Below are 19,275 nucleotides of genomic sequence, written 5' to 3'. Positions count from 1 at the left end.
GGCCAGATCTGGCCCGCCACATGATTTTATTTTGGTCCGTGGTGGCAAATCAACTTCCATGACTTTTGTGACAATTTGATCTAAATGTCTTGGTCGTATATCATAAATGATTACATTTAGATGTAATTAGCATTTTTGTGTGACCAAACATGAATTGGAATTGTGTTCTGACTCGGAAACAAGTTCATACATTTTTTGGTGTAAGTTCGATTTTTATGGTTTGCCATGCATAGTGGCCCACTGAGGGAAACATGAACTACAATCTGATCCCCACCAAAAATGAGTTTGACACCTCTGCCATAAAGTCATTGACACAGATAAAAAGGAAAAATGGTTCATTATATATATTACATATATTATAGGCCTGTGTTTTATATATATATATACATATATATATATATATATATATATCCAGAGAGAGAGAGACACACACACAAACACACATGGGTGTCAAACTCAAGGCCTGGGGGCCAGATTCGTCCCTCCACTTCATAGAGCTAAATTATCCATCCATCCATCCATTTTCTTCACTGCTTATCCTCACGAGGGTCACGGGGAGTGCTGGAGCCTACCCCAGCTGTCAACGGGAAGGAGGCGGGGCACACCCTGAACCGGTTTCCAGCCAATCGCAGGCCACAAGGAGACAAACAGCCGCACTCACAATCACACCTACGGGCAATTTAGAGTGTCCAAATAATGTTGCATGTTTTTGGAATGTGAGAGGAAACCAACGCAGGCACAGGGAGAACATGCAAACTCCACTCAGCCGGGTCCGGGATTTAACCCGGGACCTCAGAAATGTGAGGCCAACGCTCTATTAATTTGGTCCATTCTTTTTCCCAAAATTTTTCTTCATTTTTAAAAGTAATCACAGTACAAGGGTTTCTTTTCCCAGATCCCCAAATCAATTAAACAAAAGTTATAAGTATTTCCTTGCCAGAATTTGTCCTGAATCGTAATTTCACATTCATGAAAAATATACTCGTTAAAGATCAAATACAGGGACGACTGTGTGTATGTAATATTATGAGGTATTTACAAATGGTTTGCGCAGTGAGTTGTCCTTTGAGGGAAGCCATAAGTGTGCTCGAGTTTCCTTTAGAATGGGGTAAAATACTGTTTCCAGAAAAAATACTCATTAAACTCAGGGCTATGAATCATTTTGTAAATTAAAGAAAAAAAGAAAATAATATCAAAACAGTCTTTTCCGCTTTCCGTTGACCAACACCAACGGACATTTATATACACGTTTATACTCACGGTTGCGGTTGTAGATGGAAAAACACTGCATCATGTCATGCTGACACCGTTCGACTTCTTTGTTCAGACTGAGCGAGAGAAGAAAAATATATGAAAAACATCTCTGAACATGATGCAGTACACCGCTGCCAACCTCAATAATAAACACATTTTTTTCCAATCAGAACCAAGAAGCGTTCATATTATTCGCCCCTTTTAATGTTGCAAAATTTCTGATGCAATTGTTGCACTGGATCGCATTACATTCGCCAAGACGTGTGCAGCGGGCGGGGGGGTGTGTGTGTGAAACAACCCCTTAATTTGATAGAAATAAGAATAAATATTCCGCATGAAGACGTAACCGGCGTGCTGACGGGCGGAATTTTTGTCAACACTTTGCTTTGCGGCGTATCTCGGTCAGGAAGCGAAAGCGAGGCGGAGGCGTGCGAGGGGCGGTGGGGGGAGAAAAGCAGAATTGAGCAGTGGCTGGAGTAATAAATCACAGGATCGCTGGTGACATTCATACAATACGGATACAGTGTTAACTCAATGAGTCGGACAGCCCGAGCCTGTTCCTCCATACTGACCTTGCCTCCCTGTCGTAATCAATCATGCTGGCACGGCACACACGCTCCTTATTTATTATTACTCTGGACCTGCATGTACAGTAAACAATGAGTAGTATACGTGGGGAAGGCTGCTATTATACGGAGGGGGGGGGGGGTGGGCAACGTGTGTCCGGCGTGCCCCGTGAAAGAAAGACGAGCCAACGGGACGGCGGGACGATAAAGGATACTTAAATCTACAAGAGGTATCGTCATGTGGAAATTTACTAGAAGCGCAGTACCGTTTACGTGCGTCGTTTGTGATTCGAAAGCTGGTGCGTGTCAACTAGATGCTGCAAAATGACTTTTCACTCAACTGTCAATCAAATAAGACATCGTCATCATCTATTATTTTTCTCACGGGTACACGTAACGTCATGTTCGAGCCGTGAAAATATATCTTCTTCCAGCCTGTGTTGCCTGCGATATGTCCCACCGCCTGTTTCCATTGCTTTCTACCGCACAAAAGGCGCTAGCTACCGGCTAGCTTGCAACCTAAAAGGGCGGGACTAGTATCGTGGAACCTCGAAGGGCTTGTCTCTTAAATCAGATTGCCCATTCAATTGAACCACTTTTATTTGTGGCCTGAACGCAACAGTGCGGTACAGTACAAAATTATATAAACCGTTTTATATAGAGAGCTCGTGCATGTGACGTCAGCATTTTCACAGCGCCATATTGCCGGTCAAAAAGAGCTGCTCGACAGTGTGGGGGACATTGAACAGGAGCAGAATATTCACAATGCACGAGACTTGTTGTGCTGTTGTCACAACAGACGAGACAGATATTCAAAAAGATCATTCTACAGAATACCGGCTGAAAAGACGAGAAAAGATCGATGGATTTCGGCAATTAAACGTGATGGATGGTGCCCGACCAAATACGACTGCGTACCGATCACTTCATTTCAGGTAGGAATTATTATCCTCAATCTCAAATTCCCAAGAAGTATTTGTAATGGCAAATTGGCTCATTTGAGAACAATGCGTTCAAAAAAAAAAAAAAAAAGACAGGGAGTCGTCTCAAACATACACGGAAGCGTGTCGCAGCCACACGTTAAACTTCCTCTCCCCGATAGACTTTTTTTAAAATATGCATTGTTCTCTAATGAGTCCAATGCGTATTTAAAAAAACAAAATAAACCGTCGGTCACAGTGATGTTTACTTAGGTTAACGTGTGGCTGCAACACGCTTCCGTGTACGGCGGCTGAAGGCTATCGCAGCGGTTGATTTAGTTTTTTTAAATGCACATTGCACTCATTTAAGAACGATGCATATTAAAAAAAAAAAAAAAAAACATCTGTCACGGAGAGGTTTATCAAAGTTTAACCTGTGGCCGCCTTGTGTACGTAGGCGAGTTTGTGTAAAACCAGGGTTCATTTATTTAAATATTGGTATTTCCATTGAATAAATCTGAGTGGCTCCATCCCTACGTGGGATTTATTCTTGATTGAGAACAGATCCAGCAACAAAGTATTTGTATGCGTCCAGACTTTCAAAGTCTTCCGTGTAAATCTCAACGACTTACTCACCAGATCCATGTGTGGATCCAGTTGTCCAAGACAAGCGGAAGCGGGTTAACGGCAACGTTCCCTCTCATTTTTGACGTGTCTGAGCTAACACACTAAGGCCGTGAGCGCCCCCTTTGACCACTGTGAGCAACATCAGGCGTATTCACTGTGGTCACATCGGCGTCATCCGTGCCTCATTAAAAGATTCAGTTTACAGCATTTACATTACGCTCAGAAAATTTTAAGAACAATTTTATTTGTGTTTTTGCAAACTTGTACTGAAAATGTCAACAAACAAAAAAATACATTGCTAACCAAACCAAGCCAACTATGAACTTTGAATTTGAAATGTCGCCTCTAACTTTGTTTCATTTATTTATTTTGAACCCACAATGATGTCCCCGTCTGTTTTTCTTGGTGTAAAACTGAATTATTGCTTATCTTTATCGTATCTTTAGCAATGCGTGTTGAAAGCTGAATGTTGGTCCCAAACAGTTTTAGGGTTAATGTTATGTTGCGTCCTATATGTAAAATACAGAATTATCTTTGTGTAGATCCAGTTGTCCTAGACAAGCAGAAGCGGGTTGATAGTCCAATTTCTTATCGGCGAAAACCTCGACTTTGCATTAAATATGAGTCCTCTATGACAAGGGTCTCTCATTTTTCCGCACACCTTCGTTTATTATCACCTTCTAAATGTTTACCAGTATCGGACAAACCTCTGGGCGTATTTTCGCGTCGTCTCCAACCGACTTAGCATTGAAGAATGCTTTGCTTGACCGTCAATATGGCCAGTCACGTGACTTCTATGGACAGCTTTAACATATCAGATTTTTCTCTTTCCCCAATTGTATCTTTTGAGGAGGGCCGGGTTTTAAAGTTCTATCTAAAATATTGACTTTGTCCGCCCTTGTACTCTGCGATGTCTCGCGTTCACATTAGCAAAGCGTCAGACGGGCTGTCACTTAATAGCGCGCCTTTTGACCCCCCCCCCCACGATGCAATTTTACTTCTGTTATTCTCAGGTAGCAGGTGTATAACCGGAGTGACAAACCGCTTCCTTTGTCAAAGTAATAGCTTACAAAGTCAGTGTAAATTAACAATGACCCGACGTGAGGGGGCTCCCCTCACAGCCTCTTGCGCGCCAGCCAAGCCGCCGCGTCGTACCGTCCCATATGCGACCCATGCAGGGGTCCCGCCTTGGCAACAAAGCGCGGGCCCCCGCGTGCCGGCCGGGGCCCCTGAACCACTCGTGAAGGATGGCCGGCCACGAGGAGGGCCGAAGGGGGAGTCGCTTTTAAAACACATACCATATGCAGCTCGGAAGAGCCTCATTTATCAGCCCGCAGTTTGCTCGGTTTTTACACCTCGGACCCCCCAGCACTCTCTCTCTTTCCCCGGGGGGCTTCGTCACCTCCTAACTGAGCAGCGCACATGACAGGGCGCTGAGACCTGGCTTTAAGTGCACACACCACACTGCTCTGATTTGTGCCTCTTCCCCGGAATAACAAGAAATCGCTTCTACTCCAAGAGAAATAGTCATTCCGCTTTAACAATACTTTTTATGATTTCATCTTTTTGGTCTTACTTCGCCGTGGGGATATTTTGAGGATGGAAGTCTGCTGTGATTTTTTTTTTTTTTTTTTTAGAGTTTTCAATTCAACTTAGAGTTATTGTCCGCGTTTCAAAAATCTAGCTCGGATTCCGACTCGTAAATACTGAATTTGTGCACGGATGTCCTCTTTTTGTACTTTATTTGTAGTATTTTGTGCAATGTTTACAATCAAAGATATTTTCTTGAGTGATTGTCTTTCATTGTCTTGATTCAAGTCCACCAGTATTGCAGTTATACAACGTGGTCACCCCTTCCCACTTCGTAACGACACAATTTTTAGTCACATTGTCGTTACCGTCTTGTAACTGAGTAGAAATACTTTGTTACTGCACATAAGTAGAATTCTCACATAAACTTTATTTGTATTTCTGGCAACTTTGACTTTTCCTCCATTACCTTTGCTAAATACAAAGTTCCGTATACTTTTACTTTGATCCATTTCACCCATCTGTCACCCATCTGGACCCAAATGCAGGACTATTAGGCAGAGGCATAATGTTCAATGTGGTTTATTCCAGAAACTGGGTCATACACAGAGTAGCAGTCCGACAAGGCAGAGGCACAGAAACGCTAGGCTAGGCGGGATCCAAAAGAGATACAGCAAGGTCCGATGACTCTGGGGCAAACTAACAAACTCAACGAGACAGGCTCAAACAAAAGGGCACAGAATTGCTGTGAGTAGGGTTACTCTAACTTACGCATAGAAACGGAGAGTCCCACAGGCAGTGAATGCAACTCAGTAATGCAAGGCATCGAACTGGCAAATGCCAGTGACAAAAGTACAGACCGAACGTGAAACACCTGTGACCGGTGACAGGTGACGTGGCCACGCCCCTCTTGGGAGTGGCCAAGCCTTGCTCGTGGCACTGACCATCTCCGTAACTCATTGCTACAAAATAAAATCAGAAGCAGTTTTTCATTAATGTAATTATGACAGCAAAATAAGCCAATTCCAAACTTTTTCCCGCCTACATTCTGTGGAACTAAATTGAAAATAAATAAAATTATTTCGACAGGGGGAGTAAAAATAAACTACTGCGATCATGTGATAAAACGCACAGCCATTTATAAACCCCAAATAAAGTTCGGAGATTCGGGGCTTGTCCTGGCATTTTCTTTTCTTTCTTGAAGGTTTTGTTCTAATACCGACTATTTCGAACTCTGCATCATTCCCTCCCCCATAATTTTTCCCATCAATCCATGCATTTTCCATATTTCATCTAGACAAACAACTATTCACACTTACATTTGCACCGATTGACAAATTTGAGTCTTCAATGAACCTGACAGTACTGTACGTTGCGGAGCACCTGGAGAAAACCCGTCGAGCCGAGATTCGAACATTGAACCTTAGAGATGTGAGACGTAATCCACCAAGCTGCCTTCGCAGTGAATCATACACAGGCATGCAAATGTGCCTTTGTACTGTAAAGACCCCAAGTTTGTTTTTCTGTAGAAGTAGGACCCAACAAAGGCGTATATATATTTTTTGCAATATGTAGTTTTTTCTTCCCTCGGACAAAAGACACAGGACGTAGACATCAAAGTTGTGGAAGTCCATCAGGCTCACCTGTCTCTTTTGCCCTTCTCCTGCCCTTCCTGTCCAAGCTCCGCTTCACAGTTGGACGTCATCTGGCCCGTGAATGGCACATTGTTACGCTCGCTCCTCAGCGGCCGGCCGAGCAGATGCCGCGAGCAGCCGCGGCGCCGGTCCCCGCGCAACGCCTTCAACGCGGGGCCGTAAATTACATCCCGCCAACACGCAAACAACGCCGCGCTCCGCTGAGCCTGCGCAGTTTAGAGCGCCATTGAAGGTGCAAAGCGTATCCCGACCTTGGTTTGAGAGCTGGGGCCGGGTTTTGGCGGCGGCGGGGGTAGTTTTGCGGGGGAGGGGCGGCCCCGCGGTGTGCCACCGTGGCCCCGGCGAGCGGATCACACGCGGGCAGCTGGGCTTTGAACTCCTTACCCCGCCGCTCCCGAGGTCAACGGCTCGGTGGCCGCAAAAGGTCACGCCGCAGTCAGAGGTTCTGACTTCTGGTGAACTGAGCGCCGCTGTTTTGATTGAGTCCCCCCGATACTTTTTGGTCATGGTGGCGAGTAATCAAGCACTTCAGTGGCGTTCTCTAGTATATGTGCTCTACGTGAGTATCATTTGAAATGAGATTTTCTACTTCCTACTAAATTCCTACCATCTCCCTTTTTTTCATCACCCAGTTCCTGTATGATTTTGACTTTTCGCAACACGGATTTAGAACTTGATTCCGCTCATATTTTGACGTGTCTCATAAAATTCAAATTATTTTCTCAGAATCTTACGACTTCTGAAATTTGGAAAAAACAAACATCTAATCTGCTGAATAAGTTTAGTAAAAAGTATATTATTGCCATAATTTTTGCTTTTCTTCTTAAAATCCCAAAACTTTCTTCACATCTTACATCCATTTTCTTTGCCGCTTATCCTCACAAGGTCGCGGGGAGTTCTGGAGCCGGCGTACACCCTGAACTGGTTGCCAGCTAATCGCAGGGCACATTGAGACAAACCGCTAAACTCACAATCACAACTACGGGCAATTTATCCATCCATCCCTTTTCTTTGCCGCTTCTCCTCACAAGGGTCGCGGGAGTGCTGGAGCCTATCCAAGCTGTCAACGGCCAGGTGGCGGGGTACACCCTGAACTGGTTGCCAGCCAATCGGAGGGCACATCGAGACAACCAGCTGCACTCACAATCACACCTAGGGGCAATTTAGAGCTTCCAATTAATGTCCCATGTTTTTGGGATGTGGAAGGAAACCGGAGTGCCCGGAGAAAATCCACGCAGCCACGGGGAGAACATGCAAAATCCACAGAGGTGGGTCTGGGATCGAACCCGGGTCCTCAGAAGGGCAACGCTTTCCAGCTGCTCCACTGTGCTGCCTTTAATCTATACAATTATTGTAAAATGACTATTTGACCAAATGTATTTTTTTTAAATAATGACTTTCTTTATAACCAAATGTTACATTATGAGGAAAAGCAATGCAATTACATTTTTCAAGTGTATGGACTTAATAATTTTTTCTGATGATTTGAGTATTCGAAAACAGATATCTGCACTTTTCACCCCTTCCTTCGTCAAAATGGACTTTTTTCCCCCTCCACAGATGACGACACGCCAAAGTTATCTGTGGTTGAGATCTTTATTGATTGAGATCTTGGGGTCTTTTAAGCCAGAGGAATTTAAAAAAAAATAATAATCATAATAATAAAAAGATTCAGAGAGGCAAGATATTCCCCATCCGTGGCCTTATTTAAGTGACTTTTTGGATGCCATCAGCTCCAAGAATGCTTTGTGGTGAATGCGTTGTCACGTGCCAGCCCTAAAATTCTCCCACTAGTATTTTTGCCCAATAAGTCCCGAGGCGGCAGCACGGTGGATCAGCTGGTAAAGCATTGGCCTCACAGTTCTGAGGACCCGGGTTCGGTCCCAGACCCACCTCTGTGGAGTTTCCATGTTCTCCCCGTTCCCGCGTGGATTTTCTCCGGGCACTCCGGTTTCCTCCCACTTCCCAAAAACATGCAACATTAATTGGACACACTAAATTGCCCCGAGGTGTGATTGTGAGTGCAGTTGTCGGGTTTGACACCTGTGAAATCGGGTGACATAAAATGAGATGAAAACAAAAAAGATGTACACTTGTAGGTCTGTGGAAAGATGCAAATGCAGCTCAAGCAACAGGACTGATTTGGACAGGATATTTACATGATCACTCACACTGAAAAAGAATAAACTGTTATTAACCCCTGCAGGCATGGACGGGCACTCAGTTCGCAACATCAGCAAAGCTTTGAGAACGTTACAAGTACATTTCTGAGTACTGTAATTACCGCGTTATAAACCGTGACTTTTTTCACACGCTTTCAACCCAACACCCAGCTAATTTGTGCAATTTTTCCAACGGCCGCAAGGGAGCACTCAAGTCAAGGTAAGAGTGAGACCGGTGGAATAAATGTGCCAAGGAAGTGACTTTTACCTGCATGATTTTTTTAAACCAGCCCTGTTAGCGCTGCGCCAGCGTTAGCGCCGTGCTATGATATTGCTGCTGTGTTACTGCTGTGTCTCAGTGTTTTTTTTTTTTACCAGCCCTGTTAGTGGCCTGCTAGTGTTAGCGCCACGCTAGCATGTTGCTGCTGTGTTCCTGCTGCGTCTCGATGATTTAGGTAATTTTTTTTTTTAACCCACACTGTTACTGCTGTGCTACCGTTTTGCTACTGTGGAATAAATAAACCGGTGGAATAAATTTGCCGAGGAAGTGACTTTTACCTGCATGTTTTTTTTAAACCAGCCCTGTTAGCGCTGCGCCAGCGTAAGCGCTGTGCTAGAATGTTGCTGCTGTGTTACTACTGTGTCTCAGTGATTTTTACCAGTATGTTTTTTTTTTTTTACCAGCCCTGTTAGTGGCCCGCTCGTGTTAGCGCCACGCTAGCATGTTGCTGCTGTTTTACTGCCGCGTCTCAATGATTTAGGTAAGTTTTTTTTTTTTAACCCACACTGTTAGTGCTGTGCTACCGTGTTGCCACTGTGTGGCTGCCTCAGCTGTTTTTTTTTTTTACCGGTATATATATACATATATATATATATATATATATATATATATATTTTTTTTTTTTTTACCAGCCGTGTTCGTGCTACTCTTTGTGTACCGTATTTCTTTGTAAATATCTCGTGTTCCAATGTGGGTTTCAATGTGGGCACTTGCGGCTTTTACACGGGTGCGGCGTATGTATGTACCAAATGGTATTTCCTTTACAAATGTTCTCGATGAGGCTTATAATCAGGTGCGCTCTGTAGGCCGAAAATTACGGTAAGTACTTTTTTACTATTACATATCTGCTGTTCGTCTTAACTACAATGTTAGTACTTTTGCCACGTCGGCTGTTTGGGAGGGGGTTGGCGAAACGGCGAACTTTCGCGGTAACATTTACTTTTGAAATGTGGCGCATGGGGACCGGAAAACATCACAAATACCTTCTAGGATTTGGGGAATAAGAAAAAGGTCAGTCCATTTAACACAAAACACTTCATTTTAAGACCCGCCGACAGCGCCAGCCTTTATCCGAACAAAACATGAAGGACTTGCCGAAGTACACAAAATGACTCCATAAATCTGGGATGAGACGTAATAAAATATGATTAGCTGCGGTCCTGGGAAATACACGGCTCAAAATCCAATCAAACACATCACCAAAGTGTGTTTGAGGAAGAATCCTCCTTGTTGCAACTTGCTACAAACAATATTTACACAGTCAAATCCCATGTCTAGTCGACGGATGCGTTGTGGCTCGCTAAGATATATGGCTTACTTTATTCATAGCTCTTCAATTACAAAATGTGGGGGGGGGGGGAGAATAAATTAATAATAAAACCCCGATCTGAACTTCTAATATTTTGCTTGGCGAAGGGAAACGAATTACCCTTTTCAGAAGTGATGATGTATTACTAGCGTTTGATCCTCCGAGGTTTGCCCGCGCTCGCGTTCATTACTTTCAAGTGCTGAGGTGTATCTGCAATTAGAAGCACCTTGCGGTGGATTCCTGACAGTCCTGCAGACTTGAAACGCCACATCATAGGATCACCACCGCATCACGCTGCACAAGAGGGGACGCTGTCTCCTTCCAACAGAGGCGAAAGCGGAGTGAGGGGGGGGGGGGGGTTCTGGTGGTGGTGGGCGCCTAATTTAACCGTGTGCCCGTAAGTGAGCGGCGCCGGTAAGCAAATGAGGACCTTTCATTAAATCAAAGGTGATTTTTGTTCCGCTAATGGCCGCCCCAAATTCTAGCACAGCGGCGAAACGTGTGATCGTTCTCGACGGGCCACCACCCCTCCACCCACCCCTCCCGACCCACCCGCACCCTGCACGGCTACACACCGGTCAGGGCTATTCCTAATACAGTATGCATAATGTAATGAGCGCGCTTGTTTTAATTTAATCACACTGAGTGGACCGCGCTAGTATTTCTTTGAAACGACAAAGCCCAGAGTCGGATACAAAAGAGAATGAATAATACAATCACTCAAGCGGCTGGTGGAGTTAATGCACTCGCTATTTCACAAATGGCTGCCAGTGGTGAGCCGTCAGGGCCGACACTGACTTATGTCCGACCTCATTTGAGTATTTGTCCCATGAAATTGTGCTAATATAGTCCCGACCGGTCTTCTTCTCTTCCTTTTGCAGTGTTTCTCTTCACTGGAATGCTTTCATTTTGTGTCTTTTTTTTTTTTATGTTGAATGAAAGTCTGTCCAGGGGCTTTAAAATCAGTAGTGGTGACTGACGTAACTTAAAGGGGCCACCGAAGCTCGGCTAAAGGCCTCCCCGGATGTCGAAGCTCGGCCCGCGGTCCACCTTTGTTGGTGGCGGAGGCCTTTAGCCTAGCTTCGGCGTCCAGGGCTAATGGCCTCCGCCGCCTGAAAGCTCGGCTCGCGGCCCACCGCCGGAGCTCGCTTGTCAGACTCCGTGTCATTCCCGTCCAAAGAACCATCCACGGCTGCTGGCCCGGAACTCCCGGGGGCCTTTGTTTACGCACTTATGTCGCGCGTACGCCTCCAAGTAGCCAGACTACGCGTCATTTCGCCCGAAGAACCATCCGAATATTCAATATTAATTACAGCCACAGGTTCAAATCTGTATAGAAGTATTCCTCGTCTTTCCGATCAACCGATACTGCTATTTCGTCATCACATGAGGATAAATCAGAGAAATCGGCGCTGGGCACAAATGGTGTCCCATGTAATCGAGCCTTTGTTGCGACACGGTACACGTCACATCCGCGCACGTAGGTCATGTGACTCGCGAAAGTGGCAGCGCCCCTGAAAATTTGCAATTGTCGATAAAAATCTTATCAAAACACTATTAAATGAGAGGATTTGACATCACATTGTCACGATAGGGTACATATTGCATGATACACTGTTCATGCAAAGCACTGGATTTCCCCTTTAATCGGCAAAATGGTGGATCCTCCAATTGTGCGTTTTAGGAAAGTGTGAATGGTTTCCATGATTACGAAGCGATAGCAGCGGTACTGCGAGGTCTTCACTGCAGGCCCAGGTATGAAATGGGGCGGGTTTGGGGGGATATTTTTTAGGGCGGATTCTACCTTGGAGTGGTCTGGAAGTCTCCAAATGACTTTGGGACCGTCGTCCTCAGAAATCGTTACGGTCGCCGAGTCCTTTGCGGCTGACGGGTGACCGGAGCGGCGGTGATACACTTTGGAGAAGCCTCGCAAGTTTGGCCAAAAAAACCCGCTGAGCCATTATGTTAAAGTAAACGACAGCACTTCCGAATGCCATTTGGCAGTGCCAGCGCGCGGCAATTAGGGCCTCTCTTAATGCGACGCTGGGAGCATTTCTCCTCAAGGTTAGCGCCTCATTTCCCCACGATGGGTCTACGGGGCCGCGCCAGATGCATTGTGGGAGCTGTGGGGGCTGCGCGTCAGGACAGGTGTCCGCCACCTTGGATATCTCCCCTCGCAGCTGGCACCAGCTGGCACCCCCAGTGCCCCATCCGGACGGTCTGCTCTCCCCCTCTCCGTGGAGGAGGGGGGGGGGGAGGGGCGACGGTAAAGCGAGTTTGGGGGGGAGCGGGGGCGTGTCAAGGGCAGAGCCGGTACAAGCTCACTCACAGGGCACCCACGCCATGACATGACCCGGCCACTAGGGGAGCCGCCAGCAGGAGTAATGTGTTGCAGCCGTGCCCGCATCCCTAATGGAGCGGCAATGATGAGGCCCGGCAGTGCCAGAGGGTCAGCGGCGGCTTCTGCGGAGGAGCCTGCTCTCTTCCCACTGGAGAGCAGAGCGTGTCATGTCTGACGCCGCTCTCCGCGGGGGCACGCGCGGCGGGATTTTTTTTTTTTTTTTCTTTTTTAGCCGAGAGGTAAACCGGAGACGAATCTTTGAATTACAGAATCACTGAGGTATGTAATGTACATTTGGACATGCTCTCGCTTGTCCATTTATAACATTCCGAGGGCTCCGGAATATGTTTGTAGCCAAAAGCATAGATCGCAAACGCGTGACAAATTGCCACAATTACAAGCGGTCCTCTGAAGTCGAATGCCATGAAGTCGTACGAGACTTCCAAGGTCGAACCGTGATCGTAAAGTCAAATTTTTTGTGACTTCAGCTTTTTCTTTCCTATTCCCGATGCTGCCGTTTCACAGAAGGGTAACCGGAGAGGGTTCCGACAAAAGTAAAGATGACTTCCGTGGCAGAAATTAATCATGTGCTAAGTTCAAAATGGCTAAACCTGGCTGAAAAAAAAGTGAAAAACTGAAGTCCACACTCAGAAAAAAAAGTTACCTTGACTCACGAGTCCGATTAGTTCCGTGACCAAGCTCTAAAAACCATTCATTCGTTTTGGCCCGCTCCAAAACCCACTTCTTTTTAATGCTGTTTGGTATTTAAACACAAAATGAAAAGAGAACGTAAATAAAGTGTAATTACCGTAATTCCCGGCCTCCAGAACACACATAGTTATAAGCCTCACCCAGAACATTTGTAAAGGAAATACCATTTGGTACATACATATGCCGCAGCTGTGTAATTGCCCACATTGAAACCCACATTAAAACACAAGATATTTACAATGAAAGACAGTACACAGAGAGTTTAATGCTAGCACCACACTAACACTAGCAGCACGCTCACACTAATGCTAGCGCCGCGCTAACAGGGCTGGTTAAAAAAAAAACATACCGGTAAAAATCACCGAGACACGGCAGTAACACGCCAGCGCAGCACTAACAGGGCCAGAACGGTAAAAGTCAGTTGATTGGCACCTACATTCCACCGCTATCACTCTTACCTTTTCCGTTCCAGTGCCCTCATCCGGCCGTTAGAAAAAATGCAGAAATTAGCCGCATCACCGCATAAACTGCAGGGTTGAAAGCGTCTGGAAAAAAACACGGTTTATAAGACGGAAATTACGGTACTCTATATGTTGGATGTGTGCCTTTAAGGGGCGGGGCCTAGTGGGTGACATCAGGAGCTGGATTCAGCTGCTTGGTTTCATGTGAGTTTTCGGGTGTGAGTTGTAGTTTACAGCAACTTATTGCAAAAGTTTTCACGTTTGTCAGTGAATCGACTGAAAATACATCACAGTACCTTGACAGCACAGTCACTCTCCCCAAGTACATAATTTGGTTTTTTTCAAGTTTTAATAATATGGTTTTACTTTTCTTCCACTTGTGTATGACAGTTGCATACAAAAAAGGGGCGACTAGTTTATTTAATTATACAATACAGCGAGTGGTTAACTTGTTTTCTGTTTTTTACAAACTACGGCAATTAAGAATGTTGAATGAGGAATTAATTAATACGGAAATGTATGTGATGATGACAGTTTAACTCTGGAAGACATTCATTTCATTTCCAATGTATTTTTACGACAAGAAAAATATCCTCCTCGTCTCCCTCTTCATAAGATTCCTCTGTAGTGAGCCCACGACTGATAAATCATATGAAGCGGCGATTTATGATGTTGAATTATACTGCGTTACTGTTATCCTCTCATCTCAACAAAATGGCCGCTTTATAGTGTCACTGTAAAAAAAAAAAAAAACAACTTGAAGACAATCTGTGGCGGAGCACGTGAAGCAATTTACACGTCTGTGTTTGTATTTTGTTCTGCATAATTACGACGGTTTTGACACAACATTAGAGCCGCGTTATTTACTGGCTGTACAATTACGCTCGTTTACCAGCACATATGTTTTATATGATGTTTACGTCATGTAAGGAGCGTAATGACTAAATTAACATATACAAAGCGCCATCTGGAAATAATCGCCCAAATGCAATATTGTGTGTAAACAATATACGGCGAATGTTTTGCCTTGGAGGAGCAGGTCAGGTGTCATTTTTTTGAATTGCGATAATGAGAATAATTTTGTTTGGGGATCGCCGTGCAAATTGTTATGAATGTAAATGGGAGGTTGGTGGTGGGGGGTGGGGGTGAAGAAAAATGACTTCACAATGAGAAAGGGTGTTATTATTGTCCCGAGCAACAGCACCAGTACACTGGCTGAGAGTTAATTCACTTAATATGGCTTTAATGGCGCGAGGGCCCCGCTTTGTATTTGCGCGCTGACCATTATCTGAAATCAAGCCTAATGATGGCTCCGGTTTATGATAATGACCATTATCGCGCGGACCACCGTCAGCTCTGCCAAAATGATCAAAATGAGCTTGCATTTCTTCACTTGATTTGTGTGTGTGTGTGTGTGAAAATTTGTTAGTCATGTAAATTAAAGCCCTTGATGAGCCTCAACTTCCACCCCCCCCCCCCATCCCTCGCCCCACCTCCCCGACTCTTTCTGCTGCTCTTGTTCAGACCTCATATTGAACTAAGACTGCTTTTGAAGTGTTTTTTTTATCATCACTGCTGCTTCTCCTTATCACCCCTTCACGCAGTGATTCCCAGCCACTATGTGAGCATATCATAAGGCACGCTGTGGGAAATTATCCAATTTCACCTAATTATAAAGATTATTTATGTACCGGTACGATCAATAATGTACAGTGGTGCCTTGACTTCCTTTTTTAATTTGTAATTCATTACCTACTCAATTTCACTCGAAAGGTTCCAGGGCTGGCGTCACAAGAGATGTTATTCAAACCAAAACTGCAAACGATGAGATTTCCGTCAAGAGATGCAGCTGCAGCGTTTGCGTCATCCGCCGGGTGAGAAGAAGTGAGAATTCTGGCAGGACAAATCGTGGCTGCTTGACCGTGACAATGTGGCTGCTCGCGATGAGCATCTGACAGTTCCTGGCCCAGAAGAACATCACAGGACTTGGGCAACCTCAAGGGGGTCATTGAAGGCACCCACGGAGCATTGGATTATGCCAGAAGAATCCTTCCAGGAGTGCATGAAGGCTCGGCAGAGAAGGCTGAGAAAGTGCGATACACTCCGGGGAGAAGACTTCGAAGGGGGAAAAAACTTGCAGTTTGGATTTGAAATCCAGCTTTTGTAACACCAGTCCTGGAACCTTTCTGACACTCCTTGTATCAAATCAATTTTCCATCATGAAATGAGTGGAAGTGTCTTTTTTTTTTTCAGTTAAAAAATAAATAGATTTATTGTCACATGTTTTCTGTTTGAAAAGATACTGGTTATCAAAGTGAAATATTGTGACAAGAGCATTGTCACCACTCTTGGCCGAGCTGGTGCTAAACGCCGGTGACTGTGCCGGACTTTGACGTAAGGGACATTTCCGACCTAATAATCACTCGTACAATAATAGCCAATCAGATCGCCGCATTGTCTTAACCCCTGGCTTGACACGCCCCTCTCGCTGTATTCCCCCACTAGCAATGCTGGTTGTCACTAGCGTGCGCTTGGAAAAGTTCATGTTACGAAGAAAATGGTCCTCAGATACGCTTGGGGAACGCGCAATTCTGATGAAAGATATCCGGCTAGGTTACGAGGGGCCCGGTTGAATCATTTTCCAAAGCCTAAAACACAGTTGACAGAGTGTCTACGATGGATTAAGGCTCGCGGAAGAGCGCACGTACAACTGAATGTGGACAATATCAACAAACACAAGGCTGTATGTTCGAAGGGAAGTGAGGGAGAATTTTTTTTTCTGAGTTTGATTGAATTATCATCAGTGCTTTATACATTCCAGGAGAACAACTTCCACTTTGTTAGTGTATCACTGACCTGCTGAATAAAGTGTGTCATGTTTTATGCCGAACAGTCGGGTTCGGGATATGTAAATGCACGATGTCACGCAAGAGAAATGTCTATTTGCTTATTTGTATCACATCGGACTTTTAAGACACAGCACTGGGTTCCATTACGAGCCTAGTCAAATGAATACACCCACTCACTCACTTCTTAAGACTACAATGATATTACTCGTGATCTTTCCAAGTAAAAAGTACTCACCCTGCTTCACATGTGCAGTACGATTCCACTATTTTATCCTGTTGGATTTCAATATGAAGTTTGTGAGGTGTCAAACTTTTTGGCATCGATCGCCAACGTTTCGGTGTAACTCTGACATTGCGTCCTGCTCCGTCCACAATCTTAATTCCGCGTACATATCCTCGCGTGAAATAGTTGAGACCTCTCCGTAGAACTCTCTTGCATTTGGCAAAAAACATAACCCAGTATTATCTGGAGTACGCGATAGAGAATCGACTTCAAACATGTTCTGTTCATTTGCCATTTTGAAAGCTTGTGGGACATGGCTAAGGGGGCGGAGCTTAAGGTTTGATTCAAACCAGTCTCCCACATAGGCAAACACCTGCGTCGAGCCTTGCACTTGCACGAAAATCAAGCTTTCCCGGTGTTTGCGCTCCGTCATCTCCGACAATAGAGCCCGCAATGGCAGGCAGGACAGTTAAACGCTGTCGCACTGGATGGCAGACGCTACAAATAATATCCTGCGTATGGACCTTGCCATCCCTCCCAACAGAATAAGTCACAGTTTCCTGTCGATATATCTCAGCTTTCCGTACATCTAAAATGAGTAAATTGGAGGATAAATGGCGATACGGTGATCGTTATTTTTGGTTGGTAGTGCGCCGTGAGCTGTTGTATCGCACACAGACTCAAGTCTGGCTCAATCTCCTTAGTTAACACAGTCATCAGCGCCAGTGTGCATAGGTAACTGTGTGGCAGTAATAATAATTTGTATTAACACACGCTGGCTCCCTCCATTTGATGCCACATGAATCTTTTGAAGTGCCGACTGTTGATTACTGTAAATGAGAGCTGTTTCAGGGTGGATTGTGGGTAATTATATGCAGTGCACCCCAGGGAGCAGTGTTGGCGGGGTGTAGGGGCTGGGGGGGGGGCGCCCAGGGGACAGCGGTTCCGCAGGAGAGCGGAGCGCAGACAGAGCAACACATGCCGGGCCGCCGATTCCCAGCATGAAACGAGTCAACAGGCCCCGTCTTTTATTTCTAATGTCTGTGATTTACATGAAAGCAACACCGTTACCCAACCGCAACCGAGCGCGCGCCGTCGCTTGAGTGACAGCATTTCATATTTCCCGTTTTCCGCGTGCAGCCAACCCAGCACCAGAAGAACTCAACGAAGACCGCTGCGTTATCACATTCCCACTTAAACGTCTTCCTCTCTGCGTTACAGGCGGAGTCGAGGCGGGCCGGCTGTATTTTTTCCAAGTGTCCTTTCCGCGTGAGGCCTCGGAAATACGTCGGTATTATTTCATTGTTCTGACGGGTCGGCGTGTGCGCGTTCCGAATGAGGATGCGAGGCGAAAGAAGCAAAGTTCCCAATCACACTGGGAGCCCCGCAATCTCTTCCTCCTCACTTAAGCTCATTTCTCCACTAATGACTTTGCCCTCTGATGCAAGCCAAGGGATCATCAAAGGTCCTTGAAACAAAAAAGGAAATATAGCAATTACTGGGACTTTCATGAGGCAAGAAAAAGATTAAAAAGCTCGTTGTTGTACAAGCAGGCAAAGAGGAAAAAAAGAAAAGAAGAAGAAGGAAACAAGCTCAGTTTCACGATTAAATATATATTCTGTACAGCAGTCCTATTCATCCAGGTCTTCCTTTCAGCCGTCTTCATTCATTGCAAGATAATAGAATCAAATGTATTATGCATTACTAATCGCGTGATAAAAGCCTGTGGTGCCACGCTAATGCATGTAGATTCCAAAATGCCGCGCGTGTACAAGAAAAGTCATTGCCTTTTTAACGGTGGCCTGAGGGAGGGGAATTGTCCCCTAGCCTCTATAACCGCTGACACAAAAGGTCCCCAAACAATTTCAAATTACTACTTTATTTCTCTCTCTTATATAATCCACCCACATTATTAAATCTGGCACCTTCTGGGACTGCGCTGATACAATATTACAGTGCTAAGATGTTTACATTGGAGACAGCCAGTGCTTCCTTGTTATAAACATGTATGCCCCCAGGACTTGTACAAAAGGCGCACGCATACTACTTGGCCTAAATGAGGCGGAGGTCATTTGCTTTTTAAAAGGGGTCAATATTACCTCCAGCGAACTGGGGGGGGGGGGGGGTCCAAGGCCAACGCCGGCCCGACTGAGCAGAAAATGGCTCCTGATCCTCGCAGATGAGCTCTATTATATATTAAACACGCTTGTAAATATTCACAAGTCGGCGCATTCAAATGGAAAATATGGTTTAGGTCAAAAGGTCCGCGGAAATGTTGTCTCCCGAGCAAGTCCCCGTAGGATTGAAGAGACGGAGATAACAGGGTGGAACACCCAAAGGGGGCCGGCGGAGAACATTAGGAGTTGTTTTACATGTTTGACGGCGGG

General features: G+C 45.3%; 1 protein-coding gene across 5 annotated transcripts in view; it reads left to right on the top strand.

The window, feature by feature from the left end:
* mgmt (O-6-methylguanine-DNA methyltransferase) overlaps nt 1-19,275 on the top strand; it is a 135,422-nt gene that overhangs the window by 27,541 nt on the left and 88,606 nt on the right. For 2 of the 5 annotated variants that reach the window (XR_009797425.1, XM_061836996.1), the window contains exon 1: nt 9,399-9,475. The exons of 1 other annotated variant lie outside the window; for it this stretch is intronic. The gene's annotated coding sequence lies outside the window, so the exon portion shown is untranslated. Of the gene's footprint in view, nt 1-2,652; nt 2,756-9,092; nt 9,170-9,398; nt 9,476-19,275 lie in introns of those variants that run through there. 2 more of the 5 variants (XM_061836993.1, XM_061836994.1) reach the window with 2 other exon arrangements.

This window comes from Syngnathoides biaculeatus, chromosome 12 (genome assembly GCF_019802595.1).
Source record: "Syngnathoides biaculeatus isolate LvHL_M chromosome 12, ASM1980259v1, whole genome shotgun sequence".
In the NCBI taxonomy this organism is placed as follows: domain Eukaryota; kingdom Metazoa; phylum Chordata; class Actinopteri; order Syngnathiformes; family Syngnathidae; genus Syngnathoides; species Syngnathoides biaculeatus.
Note: the sequence above shows the minus strand (reverse complement) of the source record. Positions and strands in the feature narration are given on the sequence as shown.